The 17,676-nt window shown below is 37.5% G+C and overlaps 2 long non-coding RNA genes across 5 annotated transcripts; both read left to right on the forward strand.

The window, feature by feature from the left end:
* Positions 1-400: 400 nt before the first annotated feature.
* Positions 401-2,851, forward strand: LOC147515668 (uncharacterized). Of its 4 annotated transcripts, XR_015213489.1 has the most exons (5): positions 424-530; positions 630-695; positions 880-935; positions 1,052-1,105; positions 2,687-2,851. It is a non-coding gene; the product is annotated as an uncharacterized LOC147515668 (long non-coding RNA). The 4 variants fall into 4 exon arrangements; XR_015213487.1 differs by having other exon boundaries at positions 401-695; positions 1,043-1,105; XR_015213486.1 differs by having other exon boundaries at positions 401-695.
* A 365-nt stretch (positions 2,852-3,216) lies between these two features.
* LOC147515669 (uncharacterized) lies at positions 3,217-5,889 on the forward strand. The gene is made up of 5 exons (XR_015213490.1): positions 3,217-4,016; positions 4,093-4,145; positions 4,630-4,730; positions 5,539-5,611; positions 5,746-5,889. It is a non-coding gene; the product is annotated as an uncharacterized LOC147515669 (long non-coding RNA).
* The last annotated feature ends 11,787 nt before the right edge of the window (positions 5,890-17,676 follow it).

Here is a 17,676-nt window from a genome sequence, read left to right on the forward strand (position 1 = left end):
TTTATATCTTTATCAAAATAAATGGTACCAAACAATGAAATACTATACAAGTTTTTGATAAAATAGAAAAGAAATATTGCCAAAAACAAAAAAGATACAAAATAAGGTAACTCTTATCAAGAGGGAAGACTCCTTCCACAATTTATGTTTCTTGTAAGGGAGTAATCACTACACCATTTGGGTGAATTGGCCACAATTAGGATTTATCATTAGTAACACTTCTTCATCCGTTAGAAAGTTAATCACATCTATTATCCGTTAGGCATACTATTAACCGTTGCTTAAATAGTTGAATTATTCAGTAACATTTCTGTAGATATTTAGTGACGGTTAGTAATATGTTAGAAACTAAGAAAAATCATAAAAATAATAAAATCACATGGGAGAAAAAGAAAGATAAACTCAAGCGGGAGTTTTTCACTTCTCGCCGCTCATCTAAAAAAGAGAAAACGAAGGAAAAAGCCTGAAAGGGTAAAACGAGAAAACTGTGAGCTTGGACGAGTAGTGCTGCACTGCTGCCGTGCCGTAGAGTTCGTCCTCTCCATTTCTTCTTTCTTGTTCTTCATCTCATCTTCCTCTTTCTACAAATAATTATTTAGGGTTTTGATTCTAATTTTGGTTTTGTATAGTTAGGGTTTTTTCATTTTTAGGCGAAATTGTTCGATCTACTGAACAGGGGATTCTCTTTAACAGAGGTAAGTAATTGTCGGTCATGGTCTGGGTTTTCCTTTTCTGCTGAACATGTTTAAGTTTTGTTGATTGTTGTTTATTATGTTGATTTTATAGAATCCAGTACAAGATTGTTTTTAAAATGAGAAAAAAATGACATTTTTATGAAATTTCGTTAAAGATTGATTTTTTTAATCTCTGTTTGTCAAGGTTCCAATTCAGATATCACACAAACTTGAGAAATTTTCCAGTTCTCTGTTCAGAAGGTACCAATTTCTCTTATTGGTTGTTACTAATGCTTTGGTTTTGAACCAAATTGCTTACTTTTAATCATTATCTATCAAATTCATGATTTGGGGTTCAATATTTTAAGTTTTTGAAGGTGCTTGATGTCGTAGCTGTTGTCGCTTCTTACTGAGTGTTCGATCTGCTCAAGGTAACAACTAATTAATGTAGTGTTTTTAGTGTAACAAGTTTGTGACATTAAGGTTTTAGCTTATGGTGGTTAGACTTTGGATTATTATGTAAAAGATTGTATGTTTATAGCTTCATATATGGTGTTCTCAAGTTCAGTTTCTTGTCAGGTTTTATAGTCAACGAGGTTTTTCTTTTTACTTCTTTTAAATAGTATTGGAATAGATAATAGAAGTGAAAAAAATATTCTTGTAGTTTAATGTAATGCAATGTCTTGGACTAGAGCATTGGATTCACATTAAAAAATCAAATCCTTGTTAGCAACTAGTAATTGCTTATGCATTAACCATAACTTCAAGCTTCAGTTAGTGTTAACGGCTTACTTGCATCCAGATTTGTGAGTGTTGTCTGATTTTGACACCCATAAACTTACTAGGTATCTCTTATTGTTGTTTCATTTTTTCTTTTCTTTCCTGTTTGTGATAGAACAATATTGTGGAATTTGTAGCATACTATAATGATATCACAATCATCCTCAATAAATGTTATAATCTAGAATTCACTTAAAGGTATTTTTGGAAAATTAAGTTTAGTAGTGTTTCAGTTATTCAATTGTACACGTTGCATACACGAGTAGAGTTTTTGGTTAATTTATTTATGTCAAAGCTAAAAAGGTTAAGCTTTATGCGAGTAAATATATATATACTGAAGATTTAAAAAAGTGTCGATTTTATTGACAATAAGTATGCAACTAGTTGTATATACATTAGTATAATTGGGTTATTATATGGATTAGTTATGGTTCACTAGAATCATTATTATATATATAGGCAACATGAATTGGGTAGCCACCAGAGAACATGTGCATGGACCATGGGCAAAATTAATAAGTTTGGAATATCTTACACCTCATGCTTGTAGTTGGAATTAGGTGTTGGACTTAAAAGAGTAACCCATTGGTTACATACTTACTTAAGAGGGTATCTCTCTTTATTGAACCTCAAGCTGGTGGAAGCAGATGATGGGTTGCCACTCTTATTGAAGGGGGAGAAGGAGGCTTGAAAAAGGGGGACAGGCAAAAAAAGAAGGGGAGAGGAAAGCTGAATGAACCACATATCCAAATGGGAGCTTCTAATTCTCCGTATTCTAATTTTAATTGGTTTTGTTTGCTACTGCGGTTAGTTGAATTTCAATTTTATTTGCATATGAATATTGGATTCTAGCTCTTTAATTGCTTATTCTTTGTGAGATTGATTTCTAGTTCGTGGTAAACACCTCTTACGTATAAGAATTGAAATCTATGGTTATGGAATTGCTATAATTTCTTGTATTGCTAATCCTTAGGATAAAATTGGGTATTTCTTTATGTTTTTGGTTTGTGGGTTGCTTGATGTGATGGGGTGATGTTGGGCTTACTTAATTTGTTGGCGAAGTTGAAGGTGTTTTGGTGCTTTGTGTTGCATCCCTTTATGGTTTGATAAGATTGTGATTAATGGTAGTACTCACTTAGTTCAATTGAATAAATTAGGGACTGCATTATGTATAATTGGATCCAATTGTTGCTAGTGATCTATGCTTATGACATTGCTCTTGAATATAATAGTGAATATTATCAATGAACCCACTACTCTTATTCTCTCCTAGCCTCGGAAAAGAGGGGATGAGACATTTTGGATTCTGCCAACCTCAGTATCTCTTGGGACTATGATTCTATATTACGAGTTGTGTCTCTTGGTAGTTCTTTGCTATTCTAAGTATTTTATTCCTAAAGGTAATTTTTAAAGTAAATCCTAGTTTCTTTTTTGTTTTACAGATGTCATTCTCGCTACAAGGAAGTACAGTCATGCTAGAAAAGTAGTTGAGATCATGTCTTGTATGTTTGAACAATAATTTTATAGGTATCTAATTCCAACCGACTAGACAAGGGTCAATTTGTCTTTGTCATCCACAAAAGAATCAAGCCGAGTCTTGAAAAGGCAATCTTCAGATTTGTAGACAATGTCCTCCCTACTGGTAGTTTTCTTCCTCAAGTTTTTTAGATTCAATAATTGGTAGGCTCGTTTCTATTCTTTTAGAATACAAAGTTCTTTTAAATGACAGAGGTGTCTGTATGTGTTTGTTTCAGGAGCTTTAATGTCTGCAATATATGACGAGAAAAATGGTTAAGATTGAGTCTCCCAAGATTTGCCTGACAAGTGTCCGGCCTCTTCACATCCGCGAAGGCGGTGGCATTGCTACATCTTTTTCTTCAACAAAATGTAAGACCCATACTACTAAATCAGCTCGTGGCCTTGAGGTTGAGAAGGAAAGGATCCTCAAAGGAGTTGGTAAAAGGTTTTCAAAAGCTTGTGTTTTGCTGGTTTCTAAAGTTTGAAGGCAAGCATATCTATTTAGTTTTACTGCTCATATATGATTCACTTGGTTCTTATAATCATTGCCTATTGAGACCATAGGTTTAAGTGGCTAGAAAAAAAGTTGTCTCTTCGGTATTCGTCAATCTATAATATTTGGGCTCAAGTTAATCATAGTTAGAGTCAGAATCCGGTCGGGATGGCTTGCACAAAAAAGTTAGTTTTTCCAATCTATTTTCAAATAGACTAGTTTCATTGCATTTGAACATCTGTGTAAGGAGTTCTGATTCCTAGACGACGGGTTATTTACACTGAATTTTTCTGCTCATTTTCCTTTCATTTCTTGTGAATTATGTTATATATTTAGACTATGTTAATTACTAGTTTTCCTTATGTTCTTCTCTTAACTTATCAACAATAGGAGCATAAAAAGCTAATACCTAAAAAGTAAGCTTGAGATAAACTGTTCAGGGTATAACATACAATTGGTGAGTGTATTTTGAGTGTACAATGGTTAAACTTCTGAATGTGACTCAAGAAGTTGTTAAAGCAGAGCTGCATGCAATAAAGCCTGCATTACAGGTCAGTCATTGCTGTAATGTAATGATTCCACTTCATTATCAAGTGTAGACATCACTAAAGAATCATTGAATTGCAGGACGATGAAGGTTTGATCCAAAAAAAAGCATAACTCTTTCGTACATCCTCAAGGTAGTAATATTTCTCTTTTCATCTCTCAATCCCCTCACACACACATTTAGAGAAGAGACACGCACCTACCCAAACAATAGCATCAACTGTAAGTAGAGGGAGTTTGTCCCTTTAATAGAGCTTATAGTTAAACTTGATTCTATCCATCCATCCATCCATCCGTTTTGAGTGTGGTTTATGAGCCCCTCATATAAAGTGTTACTTCATTCAGGTATAAACAGAGGTTTCCTCTTAATAGAGTAACATCAAAGATCAATTAGAGATGTTACAGACATACACACTATCACTCAGATGTTAAATAGTATATCCAAATTAAGTACAAGCAATGGTTGCTACCAAGGCTTACAGATTATGTAAAGCTTGTAGAGTTAATGTACAAATTAACACCTAATTCTTTTGTAACCTTATGCACAAATATATATTAGGTTCCCTAGCTACTTTTCTTACACTAATGACTATACTAACTTGCTTTTTCTCGAAACAGATTGTGGAGTTGGCCAACATAGAGACATATATCACCAAAGAAACAGATGACATTCGAATTGAGTTTATCGACTTCATCCAAGGATTTTTCCCTTTATAAAGGTATTTCTGGGACATCAATTTGTATAGTTTTATATTTCAATTTTAGCCTTAGTTAGTGACGATACACTTGATTTAATGTGCGTTTCAATTTTTAGACTTAGTGACTATATTTTTTTTCTTCGTCAAAATATCATCAATATGAAGTGATTCATGACACTCTCTCCAACATATATGCATGTAACCTTTGGCTACACTAGCATGCCATAGTAATTATGCCTAGTGTGATGACTGACCCTTATTTAAGAAATGGCTCTTATACACCTCATAGGTTGTGTTAGTAGTACATATACATTTTTAGTTTTATTTTAATTTTGGGGTTGACCTTATAAGTTGTCTCTTATTATCTTTGTCTCACCTGTGCATATACTGATTTTTTCTCTAAGAGTACCTCGTCAGTTTTCTGTCATAGGTGTTGGGCATGGTTTGAATGACAAGCTTCTATTTCACTCGTCTTTTTTTTCTGTTTGCTTCAAGATTATTCACAAGTATTTTGACAACTAGTGCCAAGCAATGCAACTTACCTTATACCTTCTTAACTTCAGTGTCTTTTGCATTCTATATCTTAATATTTTGTTATTGTGCTCTAAACTCACATAATTCTAAATGCATGCAAATATTATTTGTCAAATACTCAAATGCACTTGATTATATACTAAATATAGTTGATAGACCGAATTTAGTATTACCATTGGATACATGATTTTTTTGCAATAAATACATTAACTTAATTGTTTTTATAAACTTTATTAGATGTCGGCAGGTTTAGAACGGTCTTTAATATGGGTTTTTGTTGTCATTGATTTGACAGGGGTAGCATTTGCAGTTCCATCTTCATCTCTGCTGAAAATAGTATCTATGTTGGTCGAATTAGGCAACATAAGGTGTTATAACTAGTTCTTTAACTTTTTCTTTGCAAGGTGCATACAGTTCTTGTTTTTATGAATCAAACGTGGACAAATTCTACTCATTATTATGTATTGATCATTTCTATTTGGTGTCATTGGACTGGTTGCAGGTGTCAATGACTTTCACAATTTCTAGAGAAACGCCGATATGATATCGGAGGTCAAATGTTTTGTTTGCGTGCTACTAGGACTTATTCTATCCATATGTTTTGTTTACAAACTTATTTTACAAGTTGTTATTATATTCTTGGTTGTTTTCTCATTGTTGAATAAAATGTAATTAAGAGTTAAAACTTGTGACTTATGATTTTATGAATGAATTATGGAATATGTTTGGTTTAATTGCTATTCTTTGTTGCTATTTTATGTTATTGTGTACCCAAGTGTGTTCTTAGGCCTTTAATGGGATGGACAGGAGGTTGTGTAATATATGTGGGATGTATGCTAGAAGCAGAGGTAACCAAACAACAATTGGAACCTAAATATATTTTTTTTTCCAGATGCTTCTGGATTTAGTAACGGATGCATATCCGTTACAAATGGATAATTGCCAACAATTAATTAGTTGCAAACGAAATCAGCATGCGTTACTAATATATTGTAACGGATACATATCCGTTATTGATATTAATTTTAGTAACACTTTGAAAATCGCGGATTAAATTATGTAACGGATATTAAAAGCGCTACGATTTCCGTTACTAATATTTGTCACGCATTTGTGTCAACACAAGATAACTGTTACTAATATTTTTTGTAACGGATGCATATCCGTTACAAATCAACAGTTATGGTGTAGTGCAAGCGACCCAGAAGTGTAGGTCACTTGACTGGTGGCATTGTGTTCAGGTCTCCCCGACGGAGGGATGAGGCTGATCTGGCTGCTGAGGAACGTAGTGGCCAGGGTCAAGGCCACAATGTCGTTGGTGAGAATTCGTCCCAGCGTCTCGGGGACGTAGGGAGCGAATTCTTCTATGTGGGGAAGACGGGGAAAAAATGTGCTGTGAAATGTTCTGACTGCAACTTCCACTTAGCACCCATAGTGACCAGCCTTCTAAAAGGGATCATACTGGATGGTGATAAGGTGGAGGTTGAAGACGAAGATATGGGGACGTTGTTGGCGACCATGGACATGGCTTGTTGTTTGGTGAGCTTTTCATCTGTTATGTTTTCCTTTTGATTACTGGGCGACTCTAATTTTGGTACTGCACTTGTAGTTTCTTGTGGGGTACGACAAGCTTAAGAACGCTGTGCAACGTGCTGGTACTGATGTCAACGCGCAAGTCGAGCTGGGATGTATGCGAGCTGCATGGGGAGTTCACAAGTAGAAACTGGAAGTAATGACCAAAAAGTATCGGGATGCTGCTGATGAGAAGTCTATGCTAGTGAATGCAATGAAGGATCTGCAGGGAAAGCTGGCTGAAGTTACGGAGTATGCCAAGCAATGTCAGGGGGTTGCGCGCAAAGCGTAAAATGCGTACGACGTGGCCTGTATCCAATATGCCAAACTGGATGAGAAGTATTTCTAGTTGAAAGAGGCGTGTGATTGTGGGGCTCAGGGTACGGGGATGCGCATGATGCTGAGAGATGCAAGACACACTCCCTCGACCAGTGCTGCCCCGAAAGATAAACATGTTGTTGCTGCTCCTTGATGGTGATTTCCAATCTTGTTTTTGTAAGTGATGAAAATCTGTGAGTACTTAGTCTGTTCTCCTCTCTGTATAAGAGTTAAACAATAGAGCTGAGCTCTTAGGCTTGCCTGAGCAATTCGCCTTTTTGGTACAAAGACGCAGTGAACTGGTTTCCACGAAAGTGGCAGTTCGATACTGTGCAAATATTGTAAGAAATACCGATCTGGATTTCCTGGGTTGACCCAGTAGATCGGTGGATTCGTGAACTGGTTTCCTGGCGTTGGTCGGGCAGTTCCATTGATGAATGTGTATGGAATGCATGTTTTTGCTTATTCTCGATTGCTTGTAGCTAGTTTTCCGTGTATAATGCTTATGGTATATATTGGCTAAGAAGCCTGAGAGCTAGCTTAAGGATGTGGTTTGCTTGTAGATAATGTTTTGATATGTAAGTTGCCCACCCGTAAGAACCGTATAGGTTGTGGACCCTGGTAGCTTAGGTGAGCGTGCTAGCTTACTATGGCGTAAGGCTCGCTGAGAGCGTTCTCGTTGAGTTGATCCTAAAGTTAAAGGTATCCAATTGAGGAGAATTTGAGTGGCTGTAAAACATGTGAGCTCAAGAGAGCGAGAGGCTCGTGGAGAGCGTAATGCGTGTGTAAGCATACCGGTCACTGAGAGCGTTCTCACTGATTTGATCCTAGAAGAATAGGTCCTCAACTTAGTGAGAATTGGAAAGGCTCTGAAGCCTGTAAGCTCAAGAGAGTGTGCTGCTTGTGGAGAGCGGGTTGGCTTATTAAAACGTACTGCTCACTGAGAGCGTTCTCACTGAGTTGATCCTAGAAGTATAGGTCCTCAACTAGTGAGAATTGGAGAGGCTTTGGAGCCTGTAAGCTCAAGAGAGCGACTGCTCGCGGAAAGCGGGTTAGCTTATGAAAGCACACTGCTCACTGAGAGCATTCTCACTGAGTTGATCCTATAAGTATAGGTCCTTAACTAGTGAGAATTGGAGAGGCTCTGGAGCCTGTAAGCTCAAGAGAGCGTACTGCTCGCGGAAAGCGGGTTAGCTTATGAAAGCACACTGCTCACTGAGAACGTCGAAACTCAAGACAGTGCTGGAAGTGTATGTATACTGGTAGTGCTCTCATTGCGAGGTCGGTACTTTATTGACGAGATTAGGTAGAGTAGGTTGTAATATATAAGTAAACTAAACTTGAATTTACAGTAAATGAAAATATGGAATATACAACAATGTATTTTTATTGATAAAAATTCTTTAACAAATAAGTGATCCAAAGGCGTGGCAATGATTTCCCCTCTTGGGTTTTGATCCAGTATGCTCCATTACCTACAACTCGTTCCACTATGTATGGTCCTTCCCATGTCGGTGCTAGTTTGGAGTCATCTTGAGTCTTTTTCAGAACTAGATCGCCATGTTGAAAAGATCGAGCATGTACTCACTTGTTGTCGGACTTCTTCAGAGTTTGTTGGTAAGATGTCACTCTGATGGCGGCTAGGTCGCGCCGTTCTTCTAGCAAATCGACCTCTCATACTAGGACGGAGTCATTGTGTCCAGACTCGACGAGTTCTGATTGAGCCGTAGTGACTGTCAGTTCGGTGGGGATAACGGCTTCTGTGCCATAGCACAAGGAGAATGGAGATTCACCTGTGCTGGAGCGAGTTGTGGTGCGATGAGCCCACAAAATGTTCTTTAATTGATTTGGCCATTGGCTTTTGTTCTTTTCAATCTTTTTCTTCAGATTTTCTAAGATTGCTTTGTTGCTAGCCTCTGCTTGGCCATTGCTTTGAGCGTACTGAGGTGTGTAGAATGCATGAACGATCTTCCACTTGGCCAGAAACTCCTTGACTGTTTTTCCCTTGAATTGGGAACCATTGTCCATCACCAATGTGTGTGGCAAGCCGAATCTGGTAATTATATAAGTCCAGATCGATGAATTTTCTGACATGTGATTCCTTGACATGAGCTAAAGGAATTGCTTCGACCCACTTAGTGAAGTAATTAGTTGCAACTAAGATGAAGCGAAAACTGGTACTTTTCTGTGGAATGAATGGTCCCATAATATCCATGCCCCACATGTGAAATGGCCAAGGGCTCACAATATTGATCAACTCACGAGCTGGGTATATGATGTTGTGGCCAAAGGTCTGACATTTGATGCACTTGAGGACATATGTTTTGGCGTCAATCTGCATTCGAGGCCAAAAGTATCCTTGGGAGATCGCTTTGTGAGCCAAAGAGCGACCGCCGGCATGGTTTTCGTACTTTCCCTAATGAATTTCAGCAAAAATTAATTGGCCTTGTTCTGGGCTTATGCACCTCAAATGAGGTCCCCCAGTAGATTTTTGGAATAACTTGTTATTGACCAAGCAATAACGGCGAGCCTGATATGGCATTTTTCTGGCTCTGGCATGTTCTTTAGGGAGTGTACCGTACTGAATGTATTCTATGATGGGCTGCATCCATGTTTGACTCATTTGATCCTTAGAGAGTGGGCACAGGTCCCGGACCTCTAAAACGTGCTCAGCTTGGTAAGCAGGTCGGTCAACTACTTCAATGAAGTTGCCTAGGGGTGCAATTCGGTATCTGGGTAGCCAGGTAAGCTAAACTGTCCACATGACGATTTTCGTCGTGCAAAAACTGATGTATGGTGGCTTTCTTGGAAGCCGGAAGTAACTGATAAACAACTTGAAGGTATTTAGAAAGGTTACCTTCGTGGGTAGTGTACTCTTTAGCAACCTGGCGAACGACCAATTGCGAGTCACTAAAGACTTGGAGCTCTTGTACACCGAGTTACAGCGCCATGCGAAGCCCCATGATTAATGCCTCGTACTCCACTTCGTTGTTAGAGGTCACAAAGTCGATGTGAACTGATTTCTCCACCATTGCTCCATCTGGGGATACTAGGACAACTCCGATTCCACTTCCTCCAGGGTTGTTAGATCCATCTACAAAGAGAGACCAGATGGTCTTGTCATTCTTCTTTGTGGATGGAATATCTATTTTTGGTTCCCAATTTACGTCGTCGACAGGGAAATCTACTAGAAAATCTGCAACGACTTGTCCTTTCTATGAGGTACGTGGGATGAACTCGATGTGGTGCTCCCCGAGCTCTTTGGCCCATACTGCCATGCGAGTTGTCTTGTTCTCCTTATGAAGAATTTTCTTCAACGGAAGGTCGGTGAGTACTTTGATTGGATGCGCTTGAAAGTAAGGCCTGAACTTTCTTGCAGAATATAACAATGTGAGTACTGCTCTTTCAATCTAAGAGTAATTCTTTTCAGATGGAGTGAGCGTCTTACTTGTAAAATAGACCGGTTTCTCTGAGTTGTTTTCCTCTTTGAAGAGAACTGAACTGATGGCAAAGTCTGATATTGTGAGATACAGCCCCAGCGTTTCACCATCTGTTGGTTTTGCCAGGACGGGAGGTGTAGTCAGGTACTCTTTGAGGGTGGAGAACACTTGGTGGCACTGATCGTTCCACGAGAACTGCTCACCTTTTTAAGAAGTTGCAAGATCAGTCGGCATTTGTCTGATGCCCTAGATATGAATCTGTTTAATGCTGCAACCATTGCTGATAGCTTCTGTACTTGCTTCTTTGTTTGTGGATCGGGCATGTTCAAGAATGCTCTGATTTGGTCTGGGTTAGCTTCGATCCCTCTTTGTGATACTTGGTACCCTAGAAACTTCCTTGAGGACGCTCCATAAAGGCATTTTTCTGGATTCAGCTTCAATCTAGTCTGGCGTAACCTGGAGAACGCTTTCTCAAGATGAGTGAGGTGGTCACCTGCTTTCTTGCTCTTGACGACCATGTCGTCGATATAGACTTCCATGGTATCCCCTAACATGTCCTGGAACATGTCAGTGACCAGCCGTTGATAAGTTGCTCCAGCGTTCTTGAGGCCGAACGGGAGGACGTTGTAGCAGCAAATTCCTTGTTCAGTGATGAATGATGTTTTCTCTTGGTCTTCTTTAGCGAGTGGGATTTAATTGTATCCACTGTATGCATCCATAAATGACAGGAGCTCGTGGCCACAAGTCTGGTCCACAAGTCAGTCAATTCTAGGCAAAGGGAATCTATCTTTAGGTGTTTCTTCGTTAATATTGGTGAAGTCAATACAGAGACGAACCGTGCCATTCTTTTGTGGAACTGCTACTATGTTAGCGATCCAGTCTGGGTAATCGACCTTTCTGATGAAACCGACTTGCTTGAGTTTGTCGACCTCATCATTGATTAATTTTTGAAATCTCAGAGATAACCTTCTAGGTCACTGACGAACTGGCCTAGCATTAGGATTTATATTTAGTCTATGACATGCAACATTAGGATCTATACCCAATACATCGATATACGACCAAGTGAAAACATCTTTATTCATTGCTAAAAAGTTTACAAGCTGAGCCCTGAGTGTAGGGTCTAAGTTAGCCCCTACATAGACGAACTTAGGGTCATCTTCTGTTCCTAAGTTCACTCACTCTCTGTCTACAGGTTGGGATGCTGCCTTTGACGATGATGCATCTTCCAGGGGATTGATTTCTGGCAACGCTTTGCCGTTCTGAGGGATAGTGGATTTGGCAGCTGGGGTTGGAGCGACCTTTGTGGCGACGACAACAGGGGCTGAAGTGGCCTCTGTGGTCATGACAACAGGGGCTGGAGTAACCTCTGGAATCTGTATATGTTGTATAATGCATGACGGAGCAACCTCTTGGGTCATGACAAGTGGAGCAACGACTACTGGAGCGACCTTTGGGGTCCTGACTAGTGGAGCGACAAATGCTGGAGCGACCTCTGAGGTCCTGACTAGTGGAGCAACGACTTCTGGAGCAACCTCTGGGGTCGTGACTGGTGTATCGACAAATGCTGGAGCGACTTTTAGGGTCTGTACAGACGAATAGACCCTCTTGCTAGAGCCCCCAGCACTCAATTTTGGTGCTTTGGCTCTGACCTCCGCGACCAAGTCTTTGGCCATTGTGTAGCTGGTGGGCTCATTCCTTGTGCCGATGGGTGAGTCGGTGGTCTTATTCGCTGAGAGGATTTGGTTACAATGATAAGCCTCGACTTGATTGCTTCAAAGCTCCATCATGCCCCTAGGACCAGGAAATCGGAGTACTTGATGCAGCGTGGACGGTATGGCTTGCATTTGATGAATCCAACGTCGTCCTAGTTCGTAACATTTTTTTTGTTGGTAGTTGTTTATTTAGTTAAGACTAATAAAAGAGGTCAAAATTGTAAAATTCAGTCTGAAATTTGAGACTGATGTCAAATTTCAGTTTTTATGAAGAAAAAACTATTTTTTTTTACTATTTCCTCTTAACTTAAGAAATGCGCAGCCTATACCCAATTTTCTGTTTTTATGATATTTAATTTTTTTTTTTTTTTTTTGCATAGCAGACTTTGTCTATATACAGCAAATTGGTGTTTGATTGATACATATAATAATAATAACTGATATAAGGAGCGTCTTGTTGTGAGTGGGGGGTTTTTTGTTGACGGTGAACTTCTCTTTGCGAGAAAGAAGTTAACTAATTAAAATTTGACAACTTTAAAAGTGGATAAGAAAGGGGCCAAGATTTTTGGTGTTAGTGAGATGTATAAGAAGAATTGTGGTTGAAGATATGGAGAAAGAAGTAATAATCTGCTCTATAGACAAAAGCTACTCAACAATGTGTCGGAGATATAAGAATGACGTTTACTGTTTAATTGATTGTTTGATCGCACTAGGATGGAGAGAATTAATAAGTGATCTAAGGTTAATTGAGAATTATATGATATCCATGCGGAAGGTATAGGAAGGGAGTATGTATTGCAGAAGGTGAAGGGTATTGCTGTTAGAGAGGGGTACGGACTTGCCTCTAATGGAGGGGATGGACCTGCAAAGGGTGGACCTGCAGAGGACGATGCTTCTACAACTGATGAAGAAATTGTTTGAAAAATGGTTTAGAAATTAAGTTCCTTGTGTTAGGAATTCTTAGACATTTGAGTAGTCTAAAATCCATTTAATAATGAATGAGAAATTGTATCTAGTGTACCCACTTGAGTAGAAATAATGTGACTTATACTTTAGGCTTAGGCTTATGGTGTATAAGTAACATTTCTTCTAGAAGGTAGTTTAGTTTATGTAACTACCGTAACTGAATTTTGCTTTTAGCTTGAACGGTCATGTCTTTTCAAACTGTCGTGTCTTTTCAAAAAGGTACATTCTCTTCTATAAAACGTACTCAACCGCATGTTTTGTTTAAAAGAAGCTAAGGAAAAATTCATTTACATTAGTTTTTCGTGTATTCTCTCTCTCTACAAGTTTTTTGTTGTTCGAGTACAAACACAATATTGCATTCGTTGAGTCTTTTGAATTGGAGTGCTACATTCATAGGATTGAAATTCGTTCTATCCCAGGAGACAATTGTTCATCAATGATAATTCAAAGGGGGCCCTAATTAAAATTTGCAAAGATTTGGATGATGTAAAAACAATACTTATCCTACTATTATTAATTAATAAACTACTCTCTAAACATGTTGTTGAAACTAGGGAGTAATCGTGTTCGATCCACTCTTGCTATTCAGGCACTTAACAATGAACCTTGAAAACTAAACTATTTTACTAGATGAGAGAGAGTGCTTTTATGCTATGAAAACAATAATTTATTATGCTAAAACAGTGAATTAACGATACGAGAAACGTAACCACGCGATTCGATTGGCTATTAATTAGTTTAGTCATCGAATCGATTGTTTTGATCCTTAGCAAAATCTATGATTATCTCTAATCATAGTTTTGCTAGCAATAGAGATAGCACCCCCACAAATTTTTTTGATGGGGTTTCTAATCTCTAGTTCACCATTTTAAGATTTATCTCTAAATCCCAAAACTATGAACTTGACACGCTATTTCAACCAATGACCATTCTAATTAACAATCATCCTCATGTGGCTTCATTAACCTCCTCTATTAGGGAGTTTAGCCTTGTGTCATTGGATTGAAACTATTTAAACAATAAATTAAAGATATTAAAGTAAAATAACAAAATTGAATATGATAACTAAAGCTTTTATTGAAAGGTTTTAATTAATGGAGGCTACACTACAAACTAATTAACTAGACCTAAACTATTTTAACTAAAGTAGCCTTTTGAGAGGTTAGCCTTAATCCTCTTTATATAGAAGAGGATTATGTTATATTTTCGTGCATAGGCATGGAAGGGAGACTTTAGACTTCTAATGGGAGCCTAAAGTTCATTAGGTCAAGTCTAAAAGGGCTAATGCTGCTGGAAAATAATGCAGTATGTGCCATTTTTGTCCACTTTTACAGCTCTGATTGAGGCAATGTTAGGTCCACTAGAAAGCTTGTTCTGATCTGGTTGTTTTGACATAAAGTAGGCCCAAGTCCAAAGATACGCCCTTTTGAAGTTCTGATGGTTTTTTGTCATTTTTCTACCCGAACTGACTTTGACTTCTTAGCTTTGACTGGGCTTGAAAAGGTTTTTTTTTTATTGATTCTTGGGCTTTAAACATAGAACTCTCTCATCAATTATCTTGACTCGTTTTCCATGCAAAAATGGCGTCTTTAAGTATATAATCACTTTCAAGACCGGAAATACACAAAAACACGTAAATAGTACTAACTCTTATTTATTATAAACATAATTGGCCTAAATGTAATACTATTAAGGGTTTAAAACTATAGTTTTGGGTGCTTATCACACCACCCCCAAACAACATTCTGTTTGTCCTCAAGCAAAGATAAGAAATAAAAAATAGATAAATGGCAAAAAATGTGGTCCTAACTAATCTCGTTTCGCAGAGTGTGATTGCATTGGCCATATGCAATAAGGCCTTAAATCACTAGGAATTTCCTAGTGGACGAGTTATAGCATCGTGAGAGTTTTTCAGAGAAGATACTCACAAACTTTATTTATACTACAACGACTAAGAGATAAAAATAATATTTCATAATTTAATCTCAGATATCTATACATCTCACTAGTAATGAAATAAGAACAATTCTTTTGAAACCTAAGCTAATACATACATAATAATCAAATCATATAAACATAACATACATGCAATGAATTATGCTATCAAATGCAATGGTAGGTCCATTTTTGAAACTTTTGGAATAACGTTCTTAAGTAGGTTCTAACAATGAATGTGTCAATACATCAATCACTCTAAATTTTCAACTCAAGTTCGGTCACTCCAATGTGCAGTGGGCACAATTTTCCTCACAATCTCAATGACAATCCGAAGGAGTCGAGGTCGATCAAACACAACTATCACTTATTATCACACCAACCTATTCCTAATTGAGCTAGAGGTCTTTACTAGGTGATGCGGGGTTTAGGTGATAGTTTAATAAAGAAAGAAATGGATATTCAAATAAACAAATTTGAGAAAATAGGGTCTTCAATTACATTTACTAGAGAAAGCATTCGTTCTTGATTTTGCTTCTAAACTTGTTTCCATACTTAGCCCTTTATTAGCTTTTTACTCCCTTTGATTTTTGATTTTGGAGTTCTAACTTCTTATTTTTCCTTTCATTGGGAAACTTTCTTTTCTTTTGAAGCAACTAACTAACTTAGTGAAACTGATCAAAGGGGATAAAGAAGGAAAGATGTACTTGAGAAGTTACCATTAATAAAGGTTAGGGTCCACTAAACCCCTAGTTTTTTTTTTTTTTTTTTTTTTGCACAGGTCTTTCTCTTCATTTTTCTTCACTTCATCCTATTTCTTAAACTTATTTAAGATGGGTAGGCTTATTTTTATTTTTATTGGTTTTAAACATGAGTAAAGGATTTGTGGTTCCGAAAAGGCTAATGAAAGGCTCAGTGGGGCGATTAGCGGATCTTTGGACTCGGGCCTCAGAATTGGCCCAACTTTATGTCAAAACAACCGGCTTGGAATAAGATTTCCAATGGATCCAGTCTTGCCCTAATCAGTGAGGTAAAAGTGGACGAAAAGGGTACTGAAATAATTTCCAGCAGCTGTGGCCTCTTTAGACTTAACCTAATGGATTTAGGGCTCACAGTAGAAACCCAAAGTCCCCCTTTTTGGCCCATGCATGAAAATGTAACCCTAACATACTCTCTCCTATATAAAGAGGGTTAAGCTAAACAAAACTTGGCTACTCCCCTTTTGATAAAATGTAAATTAGACTTTTACTCCTACTTAGCTAAAGAGACTAGGAAGAAGTAAAATATATTTTATATCAAAGTTATACTCTCAATTATAATGTAATAAAACTAGAGTAAGAATTCGTTCCACTCCTAATTGCTTAGATAATAATTAATTCCACTAATGATGAACAATTAAACAGCATAAAAGTAATGATTTAAAATAGAACTAATATAGTGAAAACTAATATTGAATATATACTAAATTAAGCTATGGCAATTAAATATTAATATGTGAATATGAAGAAGGAATTAGGGAGATTTGAAATCCACCTTGATTAATCCCTAACATACTAGTATAGAGTTTGTTGCAACCTTAATCTTTATGTTTTCACACAAGGCTCACTACCAAAAAAATGACTTTACCCAACAGACTCGAGAAAGATTACCCGACAGTTCCAGTCTGTAGGATGGTCCCTACAAATGATATCCACCAGGTATTATTTTGCCATTCGTCCAGTGAGTTCTTTCAGCACTTCATGTGTTTTGGTTATAACCGACGGTTGTGTGAGAGCTTTTATCTGTCAGTTACTTTGACGGTTTTTAACCATCCTTTCTTTCCAATTGTTGATTAAATTTTTGCTGTACTTATTAACCGTCCGGTTTGTTCTTGTGAGTTCAGCTGTTGGCATATCGATTCCAATTATCAGGGCGCCAAACCAATTTCAGTTCCCACCTTAAATTTTCTAAAAAAATCAAAAAAATAAAGAGATCCCTAACTATTATCCCTCTCACTCAAGCTTGTTGTCTGATGCCTTCCCCTCACTCTCGCTTCCAACCAATTTCAACTGTCAGCATACCTTTCCCCAATTATTAGGCGCCAAACAAATTTTGTTCCCACTAAATTTATTTGGAAAAAGAAAACCTAAAATCTATTTTTCCTCTCCCCTTCACACTTGTTGCCGCTTCAACTCTCATTACCACTCCAACAAAGTAACGTGCACTCACTCTCTCTCTCTATCATTCTCACTCTCTTTCCCAAATAAAATTTTGATTTTGTTTGTTTCGGTGAGTTTTTAGGTTGTTTCATTAAGTTTAAATCTTTAGACTTGAAAAGGATGGAACTTAGCAGGCGTTATGGTAAATATACTTTTTGTTGATGATTATAGTTTAACAAAATTATTTTCTTATAAATATGAATTTCTTTGTAGTTGATTTCAACTATCACTGTTCAGACGAAAGATGGTGTTGATGTTCTTGAACACTTGGTCATATCCCTATTGGTAC

Source organism: Coptis chinensis, chromosome 2 (assembly GCF_015680905.1).
Source record: "Coptis chinensis isolate HL-2020 chromosome 2, ASM1568090v1, whole genome shotgun sequence".
Lineage (NCBI taxonomy): Eukaryota > Viridiplantae > Streptophyta > Magnoliopsida > Ranunculales > Ranunculaceae > Coptis > Coptis chinensis.